The sequence below is a fragment of the Haliotis rubra genome, unplaced genomic scaffold (genome assembly GCF_003918875.1).
Source record: "Haliotis rubra isolate DU_JTF1 unplaced genomic scaffold, ASM391887v1 Scf1075, whole genome shotgun sequence".
Taxonomy (NCBI): Eukaryota; Metazoa; Mollusca; class Gastropoda; order Lepetellida; family Haliotidae; genus Haliotis; species Haliotis rubra.
The window spans coordinates 27630-46505 of NW_025764976.1; the positions used below are offsets into that span (position 1 = coordinate 27630).

The window sequence follows — 18876 nt, forward strand, 5'->3', positions numbered from 1 at the left end:
ATCTTCTCCAAAAGTGTCTGAGAAGTTCTTGAATGCGGCGCCAACGTTTCCTTGGGTTGTATGGAGAACAATCAATGTCAGGAGCCAAACTTCCTCCAAGCAATCCATGAAGGAAATGACTTGGCGTGAGGGGAACATTGTCATCTGGATGAGAGCTCTGATAAGTCAGAGGTCTTGAATTGAGAAGATCCTCCGCACCAATAAATGCAGTCATAAGCTCCTCATCTGAAAGGTCTCCTTTTGCTAAAATTCCACATATGGCTCGTTTTGCTGATTTGATAAGGGATTCGTACACTCCACCAAAATGAGGAGCTGAAGGTGGATTGAATTTCCAATTGATACCTCTGTTAGCCAAGGAACCCTTCACCTTATCAGAGTCCAGATTGCTTTGAACCAATGCTTTTAGTTCTTTTGCAGCTTTAACAAAGTTGGTGCCATTGTCTGAAAGTATTTCTTTAGGTATTCCTCGTCGACTTGTCATTCGAAAGAATGCGTTAAGAAAAGAATCTGCATCCAAGCCAAAAGCAATTTCTAGGTGGACTGCCCTTGTTGTGAGGCAAGTAAATAAACATAAATATCTCTTTGTACGACGTTTGCCTCTCCCTTGAATGGTAATGAAGGGACCAGCAAAGTCTACAGCTACTTGTTCAAAAGCTTTGGACGATCTTACTCGAACCTTGGGAAGATTTGCCATTATCTGAGTAGACGGCTTGGTGTACCTCCGTTTACACCAGGCACATTCACGTTCCCACTCGCGGATCTCCTCACGAGCAGAGATTACCCAAGTAATTACCAGACCAGTACAATTTGCGAAGTGGATGGGTGGAAGATCCGACCAGATGGCCTGAAATTACTTTCACTGATATTTATCTCATAGACACTCCAGGACAGTTTACACACAATTCCATGCGTGCATTTAAGTCTTTGAAAGCCTATGAATATGTTGAAAGTGGACATGTCCTACCGATCCAGTGTCATGAAATTGAGAAAGAATCACCGTTTTGTTTGCTGAAAACAAAGGTGATACCATCACAACGTTTGAGAGACAAGCCTCACCAACCTTGGGTCTACCTCCAAACAAATACTGGGGCAGTGTACTTTGCACACTGTACATGTATGGCAGGTGAGATTTTCTAAATAATAATATTTGCATTTTTCATCTCAATCTGTAAAATATAATAATATATTTAATGAAAATAGAACAAAAAAGTTAATATTTCCATTAAATCTTCACAACAAAATTATTTTGTCGACGGTAAGCATATTTTAAAGTCACTATTCACAATGAGATGACAATATCCATACAATATTTGTTGTTGTTTTTTTCAGACTTGGGGAAGTTTGCAGCCATGTTGAAGCTCTTCTTTTTAAAGTTGATGCTGCAGTAAGAGCAGTCAAAGTCATGTACAAGCTATGCCTGAAGATGGAATGCCACATATCGAAAGGAGGTAAATTTCCTAAAGTAATTGAGGGATTGTTCGGAGGAAGCCAGTGATATGACAGACAGGAGAATAATGGGATTAAGATTGCTTGGTGCTAAGTTGGTTGTAGGCAGTGGGGATGTAAATTGTAATACCCTTGGTCTCTGTTCATGGTTGGTTGGAGTCTCTTGATTTGAATGACTTTTAGTAGCTTTCTGTAGTGTGTGTGATTATTGGTGAGTACATTGATGCTGTTCCAAAGCAATCTTAATCTTACACCTGTCTCACTGACTTCCTCCCAATAATCCCTCCATGGCTTATTCTGTTTGTTGACAAATGCCTTCTTGTGTAAACATTCTCCAACCTTGTACATCAACCTCATTAATTGTGCTAACATCAATCACATACTTTTCAAACTTTACTATGTAACCTAGCCTTCAGTATTGTATATGACTTGCTTGATAACAGTGTTAGTAGCTACACCGAAACGTCACTCATATTATATTAAAGAAGTTGTATATCCATAGAACTCTCCTCGTTCATCCCGCCAAAAACTGGAATATTGCTGAGTGCGGTGTAAACTCAACTCAACCCCTCATTCATCACACCAACTTCTAAATGCCACTCAAAGAAGTTAATGAAATTATTTAATTACTACAGTGAGTGTGACTGCTGTGGCAAAGGATGCCTTGAAATAAAATGTCCTTACAAACACAGGGACAATACAGTTCATTCTGCTATCAAGGACAGAGACTTCTGTTTGGATCAGAAAGCCACAGATATTACACACAAACACAGTTACAAATGCAGTTTGTAGTTTTCACCAATGTTGACATGTGTATTTCTGTAACAAACTTATCGACAAATGTGACTCGTTCTTTTTTTCCCATGTACTACCAGAGATTGTTGCAAGGAAAAGTGATAACACTAAACCTTCTCAATGTGCTGAGACTGACTTTGCTAACACTGGAGTGAGTGTGGAGACTGAAGTGTGGTGTCTGTGTCAACAGGAAGAGCATGGACGCATGATCTGATGTGAAGGTTCCAACTGCTCATACATTTGGTTTCATTATGCCTGTATAAACATTAGAAGAAAGCCAAAAGGAGATTGGTATTGCCCAAGCTGCATCATGGGTTGATTCCCACATTGTGTACATTTGCTCTGTGTATATTTGTATGGAAACATTCAGATTTCATGTGTTTATATAAACTTAAAACATGACAAATAATTGTTGACATCATTACAACGGATGAAAATTTATTCCATCTTTAATTACTCTTCCACAATATTTATAAAAGTATTCAAAAAAGACTGAACTTGTCCATTGTTTTATTACTGCATTTTGGGAATGTTCACAATGTTCATGCAAGAAGTTGAACATGCACATTACTGACTGGTATGTGCCATTAAGAAAGAAAACACTTGTGATAATTCATTACCACTGAGTACAATTCTCACATGTTCACAATTCAGCTTTATAGTAGTGCTTTTTAAACATGTCACTGGAAAAAAAGTCCATGTTTACAAGCTTGGAAATGTCTTGGAAAGATGATGTTTCCAAGACATTTCCAATTTTGGAAAGATGATGTTTCCAAAAAATTTACAATTTTGGAAATGTCCACAAGGGGAGATGGTAAATTATTGTTATTTGCACGCCCCGGGACCTAATCCCTTGTTGATTGATGAGTGAATCAAGGCAGTTACTAGTCACCAATTAACAAGGCCTACTGCCTTGTTAATTAACAAGTTTTTATGCCTCTTAAAGAAGCCCCTGGAAGTGAGTTAAATCTTTGATGGGCATTAAGAAGTGGAATGCATTACTGTGACCTGATTTTCACCTGATGAAGGAGCAAGCATATGCTCCGAAACTTCGTGTTATTCACAATAAAGAAGTTGACATCCATAAATCTTGCTTTTCGTATTAAAAAGGTAAGTTATTAAAATCTGCTGAGCTGTAGGCTTGTTAATCATGTGGTTTCAACAGTTGGGCTGTGAAATAGGTTAGCGCAGCTTGGAAGCGGGTTGTCCGGTGAATACTCGGTGAAGGCTTTGGTGTGAGCTGTATTTCTAATGTGTTGTTGATATTTCACAGGTGCGAGCATTTTATATGTTATGACAGTAGATTACCGATATAACTGTTTATATAATTTCATTTGTCTATTTCACCACACGTTCATCTAACCGAGTCACTTTCTCAGTTTGATACTTAAAAGCAATGTGATTATTTAGCAAAAATGTCTAACTGTGATATAGATATGTCGTTGTCACAGACAAAACTCAATGTCTGTTTTATTGACACCTATGTGTCTGCCTGCCTGTCTGCTAATGACAATGTTCAATACACAACTTCGATCACTGACCACATGCAAATTGAACTTAACACCAATCAGGCTATACACCATAAGCAAAAAGCATCGATTTATGGCCCGCGCTCGGTCTCATTATGTAATTACACAGACAGGCAGGTGATACTTGTACACATGACATGTTATGATGTCTGTTGATTGCAAAATGTTATACACAAGAAAGGAGCATGTTTTTACAAAACCTAACATCTATATATATATATACACACACGAGACGTGAGGCATCTGCAAATGAACCAGCCGTTACACTTGAGTGCACACCCACCTGCTCTGACTGGGTTCGGTATCCCGGCTGCTTCGTTTCTTGGGAAGTAAACCCAAGTACAAAATATTGCACTTTTGATTTGCGATTGTACGCTTATAATTTTGTTTAAATCTTTTTCATAATCAGCAATGTATATCATATGTCATGAATAAGTGATAATTGTGTTTTAATTATGTTTGATGTTTTGGTTGCATATGACCTTTAAGGCGCAAGAGGATCACCAGACCATGTTAATTAGCAAGACAATGGTACGGATGGGTGGGGATTGTGGGGGAGGAGATGACCAAGAAAAACACAAGTGGATTGATTGCTCATTATTGGCTAATTAAATTACCTTTTTAAAGAAAGTTTCGCGAAGTTTCGCTCTCAAACCTGGGATAACTAGCTGCACCAATTAAGGGTAGTTACGTACTAGTAAATGCAATCACCCGAGAGAAGTACAGAACAAGTAACATTCTTGATCACTAATATCACAATCAACTGAGGGAAAAGGATGCGAGAAGCAGCATTATCCGTTGAGATGTATGAATGCAATATTTAAAAAAGGTTACGTCATGAGCAGGATGGGAGAAGTAGCTTTACCAATTACTTGCAAAGTATATATGCCCACATATACATCACATTTCCTTATCATATTTTATCATGGCTGAGAAAGGTACAAAGTTAGATGTTAGGAGACCAGGTGGAGAATTGTTGCTGGATGGATATAGGTATCTGAGACGAACTGCCAACAGGAATGGTACCATTATATGGAGATGTCAGTGCCTGAAAACAGCCTCAGTCACTACAACAGCAGATGGGACTGTTGTCAGAAGAGGGGACAAACAGCATACACATCCAGACCAAAGCTCTATTGGTTCCTATATCCTTACCAGTAATGTAAAAAAACGGGCACGAGAAGAGCTGACAAGGGTACCAAAGTTCATTGTCAAAATTGGGATAACTGGCTAGATAAATTACAGAAGTGAGAAATTTCACTGTCAAATTTGAGGCTGTCAAAATCGGGACTAAACCTATGTGGATATTGATGGATACATTACTCGAACAAGGTAATAACCTGACATTGTTGCAGACTTTAGTCTGTTTTATTTCTAATATTTGCATTTTGTTTTTATTCATTTGTGGTAGCATTCAACAGAATAATTTGTTTTCGCCGTGTAGCGTAATGCGACAGACAACATACACTAGGTCATACCGAGGGCGTGTGGGAAATATGATTCATGTTGGCATTCTATAATATGTCTAGATATTACAGTCATGTTATAAATACGCTATAAGTATAAGTAGATCGTATGCTTTTTATTAAGTTTCAAAATGCATACAAATATGGCAATAAAATAATTAGGATTATAAGACAAAATATAAAGACATAGATTGACTGCCTTATTTTTCAGTCATGATGTTTTACCACTGGCAGATGATTAAACTTCAAACTGTTTTCATTTGTTATAATAAAAATGAAGATGGAAATATTATCGAGTAAAAAAAGATTTCATTTTGTTGATCAATCTATACCTATACGATCAATTGCGCATGCGAGTGGCGCAGCAAAGGTCACGAACCCATTGAAAATACTGGGATATCATCCGGGTGCTCAGGGGAGAAAAACAATAACAAAAGCAACAACCAGTGCGCGGAAATTGCTCTGGATCAGTGCCTTGTTAAATGTGTTCATCATATGATTGTTTTAATCATGTTTTTACACCGTCGACTTCCGTGTGCGATGTGTTCACTTCCATCAACCACCAGCTTATAATAACACGTCACATGCGATTAGCCATGTGCTAAAATAACACACAAACTTCAAAGCCTGCCCCTTGTCAACGTCCTGAGCCTTATAAAAATTGAAAGGTCGGCTTCCTGAGTCGACATCTCAAACTATTTTCATGTAAGTGGTGATAATTCCTGAGCATAAGAGAACAGATTGGCTTGTTTGGAATTTAATGCTTTTCATAAACTAGAATCTCATAAACTATTTGTTTCTGGAATCATCTGTGATATGAACTTATGTAGTGATTTCTCTAGAAATTATTTAACGTTATCTAAAATTAAACATTTAGTCACCTTTTATTGTATATGACCAAATTAATAGTTACACTATAAAGATTTTAAGAAGGAATTCATTTGGGTTCTTTTTGCCTCAGTCCGCCCGTGTGTGGACAATATAATAATTATCTATTATCAAGTTCATGATATTTCGTGAATACACCAACTGCATAACACCGTCTCTGACCACAAACCCAAATGGGTTGTTCTCTATTCGCCTACAGTCTTAAAACAACAGTCTTGACTGTTGATTTCGCAATGATAAACCACCCAAACGGTCCATCCCTTGTGACAGGTGTTAATTAGAGGGTACCATTAAAGAATGTATTCTACTACAATAAACCTATTATTCCCTGGCAAGGGTTCACTTTTATGACATGTAATAAACCCTGTCCAGTTAGTCAGTGGGTCCGGTAAACTTTTATTTAATCAATGATGTAACGTAGGTCTATGTAATTTATGTTTATGCAAACCGTGACAGGTCAAAACTATTTGCGCTTCTGTGGATAATAAGTAAAACATACACTTAAAACGGTATTTTGGAAAATGCTAGCCATATCAGGGCAAATATGACAGTCAATATCAATTTTCAACACCTAGAACAACAAGGATGCAGACGAGTGAAGTTATACCAGGGATAATCTGCAATGTCTTATAGTCTCCCTGGTTATACTAAATATAGAACTGGTTCCTAGTTGATCCCATAGGAGGACGAATACACTCCTAGGAGGACGAATACACAGTCTATACACTCACGGGGATCCTTGGGAAAAGGAGAAACTGAAAGAAGTAGTGGTAAAATCCTTCCTAAATTTCCAAAAAATTTCCAAGCCTTGGAAACATCTTTCAATTTTGGAAATTTTGGAAATATGATATTTCAAATTGGAAATTTTTGGAAATCACCATTTTTTTTCTTGTGTGGATACAAATGTGACAGCACCAACAGGAGACACAGCTACAAGAAGCTTGATGGTGTTGTGACTCTTGATACAAATGTGACAGCACCAACAGGAGACACAGCTACAAGAAGCTTGATGGTATTGTGACTCATGTCATGGCTCGAGCTGTCAGATTTCGAGGTCTCTATGAATATCTCACAACAGTCAATGATAACCCTGCAGTTTTGTATGTTCTTTAATCACTTTCTCGCATATGACGAATCACTTCTTCTTTGTCCGGCCACTGTATAAGGAAGGCTAATTTCTTCGCTAAAGGTGGCAGTGTAGAGTTGATAAGGTCACTGACATGCTGACGCGAGACTCCGAACCTGTAAGCTAAGTCCATATCAGCTGTGTTCAGTCTTAGTTTCATCAACACCAACATTAGAACGCTTGCAGGGTTCATCTTCATGGATGTTGGCAAAACAGAGGTACAAAACTGCACCAACCACAAAAATGCAGCATATGTTGGGATACCAGTATAAAAGACAGTCCTTGCATCTCGTATACCCCCTGCTAAGAAGGCATCTCCAAATTTAGCACTTCCAAGTTTGTTCCTTGTTTCTCTCAGTTCATCCTGCAGCACACTCAATTCATCTAAAAGCTGTCTGTTCTCCCTTTGTAGACTGGAGATTTTCTTCAGGCATGGGTCGTATATATCTGAAAGTAAACAGCAAATTTTGAATACTGTAAATGGTACTTTAACAATGGCAGTAAAGTCCATTATTACAAGCAAATTTGAACAAATGTATACAGAAACATGTTTACTCATGTTTACATAATTCAATTTGGACAGAGTCGATGAGAGGCGTATACCCTGTATTTTAACCACCCCAATTATGTATATTGTCACACATTATAATAGCATAATGCAAAATAACAAGCACCTGCTCCTGTTTCATTTTCTTTATCAACATGATCAAGGAGAACCAGTGACTCCAAAGAATCATTCAGATGTTCACTTCTGTTTCTCACTGTTGACATCTCCGTCAGGACAGAGGCAGCATCTTTCATCTCTACAAGTTCTTTATTCCGCCTTGATTTGTCTTCATTCCCTCTCTTGATCCTCTGAAACCTGGCCTGTTTGGACTCTGGTGTAGCCAATTCTTTCTTCTCATAACTCATATGAGGAATGAAGTCTGGATCAGTAGGATCATTCTCTGCAGAACCTGTCCACATGGTATCATATAAGACTTTAAAATAAGTTTGATAATGTAATACAATATAAATGAAATTAGAACATGTCATCAAGGTTCTATATGAAATAATTTACAGTAAATGAAATTGTTTTCAGCTTCAATTTTGGGATGGAATTATAAGTATTATCTATGTTCTAAAATGGCAAATGGCTGATTTCCACCGCATTTTCTAAATATATACGCAAGTGCTAATCAAATCCACTGTATGACCAATGATCGAAAACAGGACAATGACATTCAATTACTTTTGAAAAGCTGATTCTCCGATTTAGTTTCTAGAGTAAATAATAAATGAAGCCGACTGAAATATGTTCATTGAAGCCGACTGAAATATATTCATAGGTTATTTACTACCTGACAGAAAGTGGTCTCTACAAACACGATCTGGTCCATTTTTCCCTGTTGGTAGCTTTGAGCCACTTCGATCGCCGCTCACTTTCTTTCGGTATTCGATGGAATTTCACCCCAGATCCTGACTTGAAACGGTTGACACATCCAACAACAACACATGATATTACCATACTGAACGAAATCGACGAAACTCCAACTCAAAGAAAATGTGATGACGATACTTCGATTTGAACGTGCTGGAATCTATGGTTCTCGCAATGCTTTCTGCCTACCGGATGCGCTTGGTGGGGGTCACGTGACCAAAACAATGACGTCACTGCGGCAATTCCTATATCGAGACTCGAAAAGTTCTGAGTTGATTCAGCAGTTAGTTAGAGTTCGTATAACTAACATGCCTAGTCTCACCACTTGAAATCCTAGGAAACAAACATCCTCGTCGCCAATGTAGTGTTCTATGGGTCCTTCACTGCATGACTTGCTGTTCCCAGGAGGAGAGACGACACAACTAAGCGTTGACGATAAGCCTTTTACTTCCCGAGTGCGAGGGCATCCGGTACGCCACGCACATGCGCACTACATCACATTACATCAAATGATGTATAATATTACTACGCTACAGTGGCCAAGCTGAAGTAGTGCTGCAGTGGTGTATACGTGCGCAGTGAAGCGCCGTGAAACCAGACGCATTTTCAATCCAAATTGATATCGTCTGATTTTATGGATTGACCAATCAAATTCGAGCATTTCACGTAGCCATAGTAGAATTGTGAGTACGTCAATCCATGGATTTCCTTTGTCACAAAATTGAAACATACCGACTTGCATGTTTAAATTAACATTCAAATTAGCTACTGGATTTCCTTTGTCAAATTATGACACATATCAACTTTCATATTTAGAAATGTTGGCTTGACATTCAGATAAGCTATTGTATTGTGAAATGATTTAAACGTTCCTAGGGTAATGCACAGATGACAGCTATTGACTCAATATTTCATCAATCTAAAACAAACACTCACCTGTGAAATGATAATTAGTATGTACTGTGCGTTATGTATGGCGGTGTTTGAAATGCTTAAATGACACGAGTGAAAAGCAAATGCTTTTAACTGATCAAACATCAGAAAGCCGTATGGAACGGGCAACAAGTGAATAGTGATCGACACGAGGCGATCACAATTTATTTATCTTATATAATCAATACTTGCAGTATAAATTCATCATCTGACATTACAGTGTTGAATATAGTAAAAATGTACCCAGTCAAGCTACAGTCGAATTCGCCGCTCTAACGTAGTGTCATCTTAGAGCTTAAGCTACTCTGTCATGCATAATTCTGTACCAGTCGTAACTCTATTGGTGGTTATCACGACTCTTCCACTCAGTGTAACTATCAATCGAGCGATACACCAAGACTTACGAAGCAAACTACTCACAAACTATTCACCAGAGATACTACCAACGACCAATGGTTTCGAGCCTCTCAATATATCTATGATATTTCAGCCATTCTCTGTTTTGGGACTTGACTTTGCTGATTCTGTTTTGACTTTTTCGGCAAAGTTTGTTATACACTGGAATGATCCCGATTTGACATGGAATATTGACAACTATGACGGACTTCAAGTGATTTTTCCCTCTCCTACCGATATCTGGACACCAAAGCCTCTCATATCCAACAGTGTGGACTCGAATTCGATTCTTGAAAGTGATAATCCTTTGGTGGTGTCTTATGAAGGATATGTTGTCCAGACGATCGTGAGTACCTTCCAAACCACTTGCAATGTTGAGAGCACAATGTTTCCATTTGATAGTCAGAGATGTCACATTGTTTTTGAGCCTCTCATTTTGTGTCATGTAAGGAGGAATGTGAATTCTTCTGAGATACAAACTTCATCTGAATGGCAAATTGTAAACGCATCGTCGGAAACAGACTCACGTTCAATATACTATACTTTACTCGTGAAACGTGAATCAACTTTCTACGTGACCACCATTTTGTTTCCCATGTGTCTGCTGTCACTCCTGAACGCCTGCTCATTCCTACTACCAATCCACTCAGGAGAAAGGATGTCCTATCTCATCTCCATATGCTTGTCTTATTCCGTGTTTCTGGTCTTCATCATTGATGTGATGCCCAAGTCAGGACCCCTGTCAAGAATGGCTGTGTACCTGATTTTAGTTCTCAGTCAGAGTTGTCTCGCCATCATAACCACACTGGTCATCATCAACAAGAGCGCCTGTAGAAAAGGAGGATCTTGTTTTTGCCAAAGACAAAAATCAACTTTCTCTCCCAACGCATCTAACACTACAAATGACACTACTGGTACACATACTTTAGACATGTTTTTTTTCCTATTTTTCCTCCTGTGGTGGGGTCTCAGCATTCTTGTTTTCTTTGTATAAATAGAACATCATGCTCTGTAAACGCTCTGTAATATGGTTGATGGTTGTTGTTTAACGCTGCACGCAGCAATAGTCCAGCCATCTATGCAATTGTGATGCAATGACATGTGTCTACCAAATCAGCGAGCCTGATCCCCCGATCCCGTTAGTCACGTCTCACGACAAGTTTGGGTTATTGGAGACCAATTCTAACCCTGAACTTCACGAGTGACCCCCAAGGAAGAAGTTCCAATCAAGACTATGTCCAACTATCCAATTTGTGTCGCTGTGCACGAAGAGAGCTTGTCAAACCAGCGGATGGGACTATACAATGGTATATCCACCAAAATTGACTGGCGTGTTCAAGACACTGTGTATGCGTTATGTGTAGTGTAAACTATTTGGATTTTTTATTGCTAAATGTAGATATTTTGCAACAATTATGTACCCGTTTTGGCTGTGTATAGTTTTTCACACACATCATAATAGCTTGACCCATTTTTCTCGTCAAATACATTTTTCAGTGAAGTGAACTCATTTTCAGATTTCTTTGAGTTATCAGGACTAGGGATACAACACTTAATACGACAATTGTCAATCGGAAATGGTCGACTATGAAGTTATAGTGAGACATATGCAGCATTAACACATGCTTTTGATCAGCGCGGTAATGCAAAGGAAGAACTGTCCATAGTATTATCAGAAAATTGGAATCTGTTTGTGGCTGTGTTCAAATGCTTTTCGGTTTACGTGAAGATATATGCAACAATATTGTTTCCTTTGCCAATCAAATGCATTGGAATTACTCCCAATACATTTGTACTTTCATCATCTATTTTGCATGATAATTAATATTTGACTTATATGAGGTATATTTTAGTATATGTTTGCTGATTAGTGTCCAGCGAAACCCCGGTTCTGTGAACGAAACGATTGTATTTGTGTCTTGTATGCACTTAGAGGCATTAAATACTATGTGTATAGCATTATAGCTTTATGGTGCCAAGAACACCAGTTTCGTCCAACAATCAGCCAAGATCTAAACAGCTGTGTGCATCGTATGAGTGTATCTGTCGTAAGGTAATCTTAAAAGTAGGGAGCCTTGACGTGAAACACTCCCTGTGGTCCAGCACTGGCCATAGAGTTGATGGAATATGATGCATGACAGCATGGCGTTGGGGACCGTTGGTTTACAGCATGGCGTTGGGGACCGCTGGTTTACAGCATGGCGTTGGGGACCGCTGACTTACAGCATGGCGTTGGGGACCGCTGGTTTACAGCATGGCGTTGGGGACTGCTGGTTTACAGCATAGCGTTGGGGACCGCTGGTTTACAGCATGGCGTTGGGGACCGCTGGTTTACAGCATGGAGTTGGGGACCGCTGGTTTACAGCATGGAGTTGGGGACCGATGGTTTACAGCATGGCGTTGGGGACCGCTGGTTTACAGCATGGCGTTGGGGACCGCTGGTTTACAGCATGGCAATCGCAATAGCAATTTGGGCAAATTTTCAGGCAAATGACTCTCGATGAGTCGCTTTTCACGTATTGTAAAGACATATATTTCCTACTCTATGACTAGAGGTTAATGGCTTATCCACATTATTGTTGCAATGAATCGGAAACATTAAACCATCTGTAGCTTCTTTTTTAAATAAAGTTAAGACATGCTGACAATTTCTCGACACTGCGATCTCAAACGGCGACCTTTTCTCGGCTGTTCGGACATGTTAACAATCAACTAACAAAGATGCACCCCTTCACAATAATAGACCTTACCACTTGTGACAAGGTCACGCAATGCATTAGTATTCACTTGATCAGGTCAAACTGAACAAGCTGTAGTAACTGTCATGTTAGTTAGATTTTATTATATAATATCAATTATTTAAGTATGACGATTTGACTGAAATATTGCCAAAATGACTTTCCATTATGACTCACTCACTCATGTGCAGTACCAATGACTACAGATAGTCCGAGCTTTGTCATACGTTTGTCTTTTTATTGAAAATGAGAAACTGAATGCTACCAATCACAGCCAATCTCATTTCTGAGAATGAGGCCAAGAAGATATTTACTGATAAGTTTACATCGACAAGAACGTACGCATTTAAGCAGCACTGTACACATATGGACAAATATGCGGCAATTTTGTGTTCAATGCGGAGAAGGGAGATATCGAAATGTACGTTTCAAACAGCACTAGTGGTTAAAGCGTTCGCGCGTCACGCTGAAGGCCCGGGTTCGATTCCCCGCATGGGTACATTCTTTGAAGCCCCCGCCGTGATAATGATATTGCTGGAACATTGTTAAAAGCGGCTTAAAACTTTACTCACTCACTCACTCACTCTTCCAATAAACATCCGACAGAGGTAGGTGCTTCGACAGCTCGTATGTGTCCTGTTGACTTCCTTTATAACTGAAAAGTCAATGTCTTGCAATGTCTTCCAGATTTCGGTATCTGAACCTGATTTAGCAACTGTGGTATGAACTCAGTAGACATGTATGTTAACGTTAACATACACCACAGCTACTTGCACGCCTGACCACTGTGTTGCAGGAGGAATGTAGGAGAATTAAACCGGACAGAATTCAGTCTGACCAATGATAACAGTTCACACAGGTCACACAAGGTACTGACTAGTATCCCTACCATCGAGAAGTCATGACTACCCGAAGCCATTGCTAGGATAGCGAACCCATGCTATAGCAAACTCATGGCATTTTCTATTGGCCTGTTATAATTTGACATCGTGTTTTGGCCGTTTTGACCTGCACCATTGTCCCATTCCAAACCATCTCGAATAATCAAACCTCTAATCGCCAACGACGTGTCCTTAATGGACTTTTAATCGTTCCAAAGCTGCTCAGAAATGTTATTCAACATATGGTTTGTTGAATTGTTTCCCTGGCATAACTCTCGCTGCTACTCGCCAACATATTCTGCCAACGTTGAGTGAGTGAGTGAGTTAATATTTAACGTCACATCGGCAATATTTCAGCCATATCGTGAAGAGAACAGTTTATAGTTACATCAAAGATCAATAACGTTGGAATTAAGAACCTGTTGACGAAGAACAGTATAACTACTAGTGTATCACAGATATCCATTTAAAACTAGCAATTAAATCTAAAATATTGGAACTATAAATGACAATACAATATACAAACGGGCTATAGATTGCCAACGACTGAAGGTAGATCACCATTCTAGGGACCATGGGGACTTACATAGTATTTGCTTCCTGCATGGACCCTAGCTGGATTTACACCATCCCTTCAGCCGTCAGCAATTTAGCAAATCTAGCCATATATTAAAAAAACACGTATTCTACGATTAAAAAAGTGGAAAGTTTTAATTTACTTTGAATGTTTCGGGACTTCCGTACCCTCTCAGAAGGACAATAATTATACAGTACTTTAACTCGCTTTGAGGATACAGCGACTAACAATCGGAGTTCCTAATTTAAACTTCCAAACATAAAATATTTATCTCTTTACATCTCATTGAACAAATCTAATTCTTTTAAAAATGCAATAATTAAAAGAGAACTTATATTATTAAAAAGATCCTTCATAGTTTGATTTGAAATATTCATCACAATCAAGCAACACATACTTAACCGTGATTCTTTCATCACAAAGGATGCAAAACGACAGATCCTTACCTTTCAATAAGTATTCACGAGTATATCTTGTGTGGCCAATACGACATAGTCGTATGATGACCTCTTCAAATCTGGACTCACAAATCAAAGCGTTACATTAACCGTGATTCTTGCATCACAAATATGCAAAACGGCAGATCCGTACCTTTCAATAAGTATTCACGAGTATATCTTGTGTTGCCAATACGACATAGTCGTATGATGACCTCTTCAAATCTGGACTGACAACTCAAGTAAGTATAACCAATATACGGTTTTATTGCATGTAATTTATTAATACCTACTTGAGTGTCCCACTTCCTCTGCATCAGGTCACGGATGTACGATCTGATGGTAGTTTTGGAATCGGAGTATGGGATGAGAAATGGTGCCACAGATTTGTTGAGTGCTGCTTTAGCAGCAAGATCAGCCATTGTGTTGCGAGATATGCCAACATGGCTGGATAACCAACAAAAGACGATGTCGTATTGGCCAGTAGCAAGATCATTATATAATTGAATACTTTCTTTTTTAAAAGTGGATGTTTACGGCTGTTAATATGGCATTTGCTTCTGCTGTGAAAATAGAGCTGGTGTCCGGCAATCGAGAAGATATTGTTCTGGATACAATGACAGTGGCACAAGCAACTGCGCCACTATCCTTTGATCCATCTGTAAATAAGGATTTGTATGCATTATATTTACTTTTTAATTGATCAAATTCGTGTTTATACTGTAATTCGTTAGTTTCTGATTTTATAAAATGTAGTTAATGTTAGGACGACAGTTCCCAAGGAGGAGAAGAAAGAAGGCGGAAGGAGAATTATTTTTTAGCTCGATGCAGCAGCAGAAATGAATGGTTTAATTCTGTGCCCAGAGGCGGAACAAGAGAAGGTTTCTTGTTGTATAAATCCTCATAGAGGGGATTGAAGACACACTTAAATGCAGGGTTATATTCGTTAATATATTTTTTGTATCATATTGTAAAGATAATTTTATACGGCGTTGTGTTAGAGATGGCTCATCGGCCTCGGCATAAAGATTTCTCATAAAGAGAAGTTCTGAAGGACCCAAGACAGTCTCAGACCTTGATGGTGGATAGAATCTAATAGTTTTAGGTTGCTTTTACAGGCCCCACCACAAACGAGGGAGCCATAATCAAGTTTCAATCGGACCAATGATCGATATAGGTGTAGGATGGTACCTTGATCCCCTCCCAACTTAGAAGTGGAAACGACAAGTCTAGTGCCTTCAGGCATTTATTTTTTTAGGCATTTGATATGCGGAGGAAAAGTTGAATGGGAGCCGAAAATCAGACCCGAGAACTTGGCCTCCTTGACAAATTTTGATTGGAGTGTCATTTAAAAGTAGTTCTGGGTGTTTATGCGGTTTGTATTTACGGCAGAAATGTATACAATTAGCTTTGAAATTAGAAAATTGCTACCTGCATGGACCCTAGCCGGATTTACACCATCCCTTCAGCTATTGACAATTTTAGATAATCTAGCCATAAATTAAGATAACATAAATGCTACGATTAAAAAAAGTGGTAGGTTTAAATTAACTTTGAACTATTTCGGGACTTACGTACCCTCTGAGGAGGACAATATTTTTACAATACTTCAACCCCCTTTGAGGGTACAGCCACTAAAAATCTCAGCTACTAATCCAAACTACCAATAATAAAATATTTAATTCTTTAAAGGGCAGTACAATCACTAACTAGTTTGTCAGCACGGAAACAATATACTATCACTAAACAAGACGACATGGTCATCAATATCCCTTGCCACAGTGTCCTGTTCCTATTTTGAAAACAATTCATTTTTCCTACAAATAGCGGTACTTAAGCTGTTACATGAAAATCTGTTCCCATTGGGGATTAAGTCAAGAAACGTATGACAAGGGCCATTACTCTGTAACAAATCGTAACACGGTTTCTGTTTTCGAACTCCATCAAGGCCTTTATGTCCTGAAAACACATACCTCATTTTGTTTCCCTATCTACAACAACGTTTGAGAAAATCTGTCCCCATTGGAGATACCGAGCGCTAAGTCAAGAAACACATGACCAGGGCAACAACTCAGTAACAAATTGTAACACGGTTTCCGTTTTGGAACTCCATCAAGGCATTCATGTCCTAAAAACACATACCAAATTTGGTTTCCCTATCTACAACGGTTTTTGAGAAAATCGGTCCCCATTACCTTGGACCGACGGACTGAGCTCGTGGCGGGGGCGGAGGATATAAACACGGACCATAGATCACCACAAAAGAGCGTTATCTGACCATACTAGGGCCATAGGTATTTCTGCTACCTGCATGGTTCTCTTGCAGATTTTACACTACACCTTTGGTTACTTGCCATTGTACATGTTTTTGCCATCAATAACAAAATAAATAAATAGACGTATTGCTATTGAAACCATTGAAAGACACGAATATTATCAGGGGACAATATTTTTAAAGGACGAAGGCATTGCCACAAACAATATTAATCATTATATACTATCAATTGATAATGAACACCTTAGTTAATCACAATGTACAAATAAAACATATCTCTTTGATAAAATCTTTAAGGATTTTGCCGCTTCTATTTACACGTGCCTGGACAGTAAACAGATACTAATGTTTTGACATCTACTGATTGTCTTATAAATAGAAATCCAACACTCACCGGTAAAATGATACTTATAGTGTACTGTGCATTCTATTTGGCGCTGTTTGAGGTCTTAATGGAACTCATCAGTGGAACGCAAATACTTTTAACTGATCAAACACCATACAGCCGAATGAAAAATACTTGATTACAAGTGTTATTTAGTAGATGTATATACAATGTCTTGGCAGTCTTATTGTATTGCAAGTGATAGATAATATTGATAAGAAATCTTCATCTTTCAAAATGAACGAACGGTTATAAATAACAAAACTAAACTATTTGTGAATGTATTTCAACCATGTATACACATGACCTATGTAGTATTTGATATCCTGTCAAACATATCAGTGTGGCAAAGCCAAACATTTATACAAGTTGCGTTAATCATTTTGTATTCATTTTACACATGATGTGCCTGTGTATTGTACTTTTGTAGAGTCAAAATGTTAAGATGTTGCATGTGTGTTGTAGAGTTAGACAAGCAGAAGACACACTCCTAAATATATAACGCCATTGAAAGAGAATTTCACGCTTATGGTGATGGTGTTTTTCTACACTAACAGTGTTTCTTTGTAACCGTGCTTGATGTTTTAATAAAAGGTTAAACATGATCTGTGTTTTGTTTTCTCCCTCTGAAATTCTGCATCACATGTTTAAATTGACTTATTGAGCACATGTTTTTGTATGAAAGGTGAAAGAACTGGGATTGAATCGGAAGGGGGTATAATATACTCATGCCAATAACGGTTGTCACCCCCCAGCCTATTAGTAAAATTGAAGGGGGTGACAACCATTATTGTCATAAGTATATATATAACATTGAAAAAGTATTTTTCGCTTTAAATACCACATTATCCCAGCACCTCCTTTTCTGTGGATATTTGAGGACTTTTGATGTATGTTATCAGATGCTACTCAACGTTCAAAGATTTTCCATTGATAAATTGAGTGAGTGAGTTAACATTTTGCACACCCATATAGCGATGAGAAAAAGTTATTTAGTAAATGTCTGTTGACGAAGGGCAAAGAAACAGTAAGATAGATATTACTGTTCAAGTTTAAAAGAAACTACGTCACTATTAAAACAGAAGATTCAGGACAAATAAACATTTTACTTTAGACCACTATCAACCAAAGCATCATAGGAACGTTTCCTTTGCTTCCTGCATGACTTCCTAGCAGGATTTATGCCATCACTTTGGTCTCTTGTGAGTGAGTGAGTCTACTTTTAGCAGTATTCCAACAATATCACTACGGGGGGCACCAGAAATGGTCTTCACATATTGTACCCATGTTGGAAATCGAACCCGGGTCTTCGGCGTGACGAGCGAGCGCTTAACCATTAGGCTACCCCCGTCGCCCCCTTTGGTCTCTAGTGGTTGTATATAGAATAGAAGCGACAAAACCCTTTACGCATCCACAAGAAATCTCTGCTGAGTCGATTGTACAATTGACAATGTCATGGGAAAATATTTGTTTCAACAGTATTACAGCTGTTCGATGTTGTTTGTGACAAATTGAGTCTTAAGGAAAATGATTTTTATGGATGTCAACTTCTTTATTGTTGAGGCCAAAATGATTATGTATTTT

General features: G+C 38.5%; 1 long non-coding RNA gene across 1 annotated transcript; it reads right to left on the reverse strand.

Annotated features, from left to right (window-relative positions):
* Nucleotides 1-331: 331 nt before the first annotated feature.
* Nucleotides 332-18103, reverse strand: LOC124280250. The gene is made up of 3 exons (XR_006899630.1): nucleotides 18019-18103; nucleotides 8979-8982; nucleotides 332-342 (listed from the first exon to the last, which is right to left on the reverse strand). It is a non-coding gene; the product is annotated as an uncharacterized LOC124280250 (long non-coding RNA).
* Nucleotides 18104-18876: the final 773 nt, after the last annotated feature.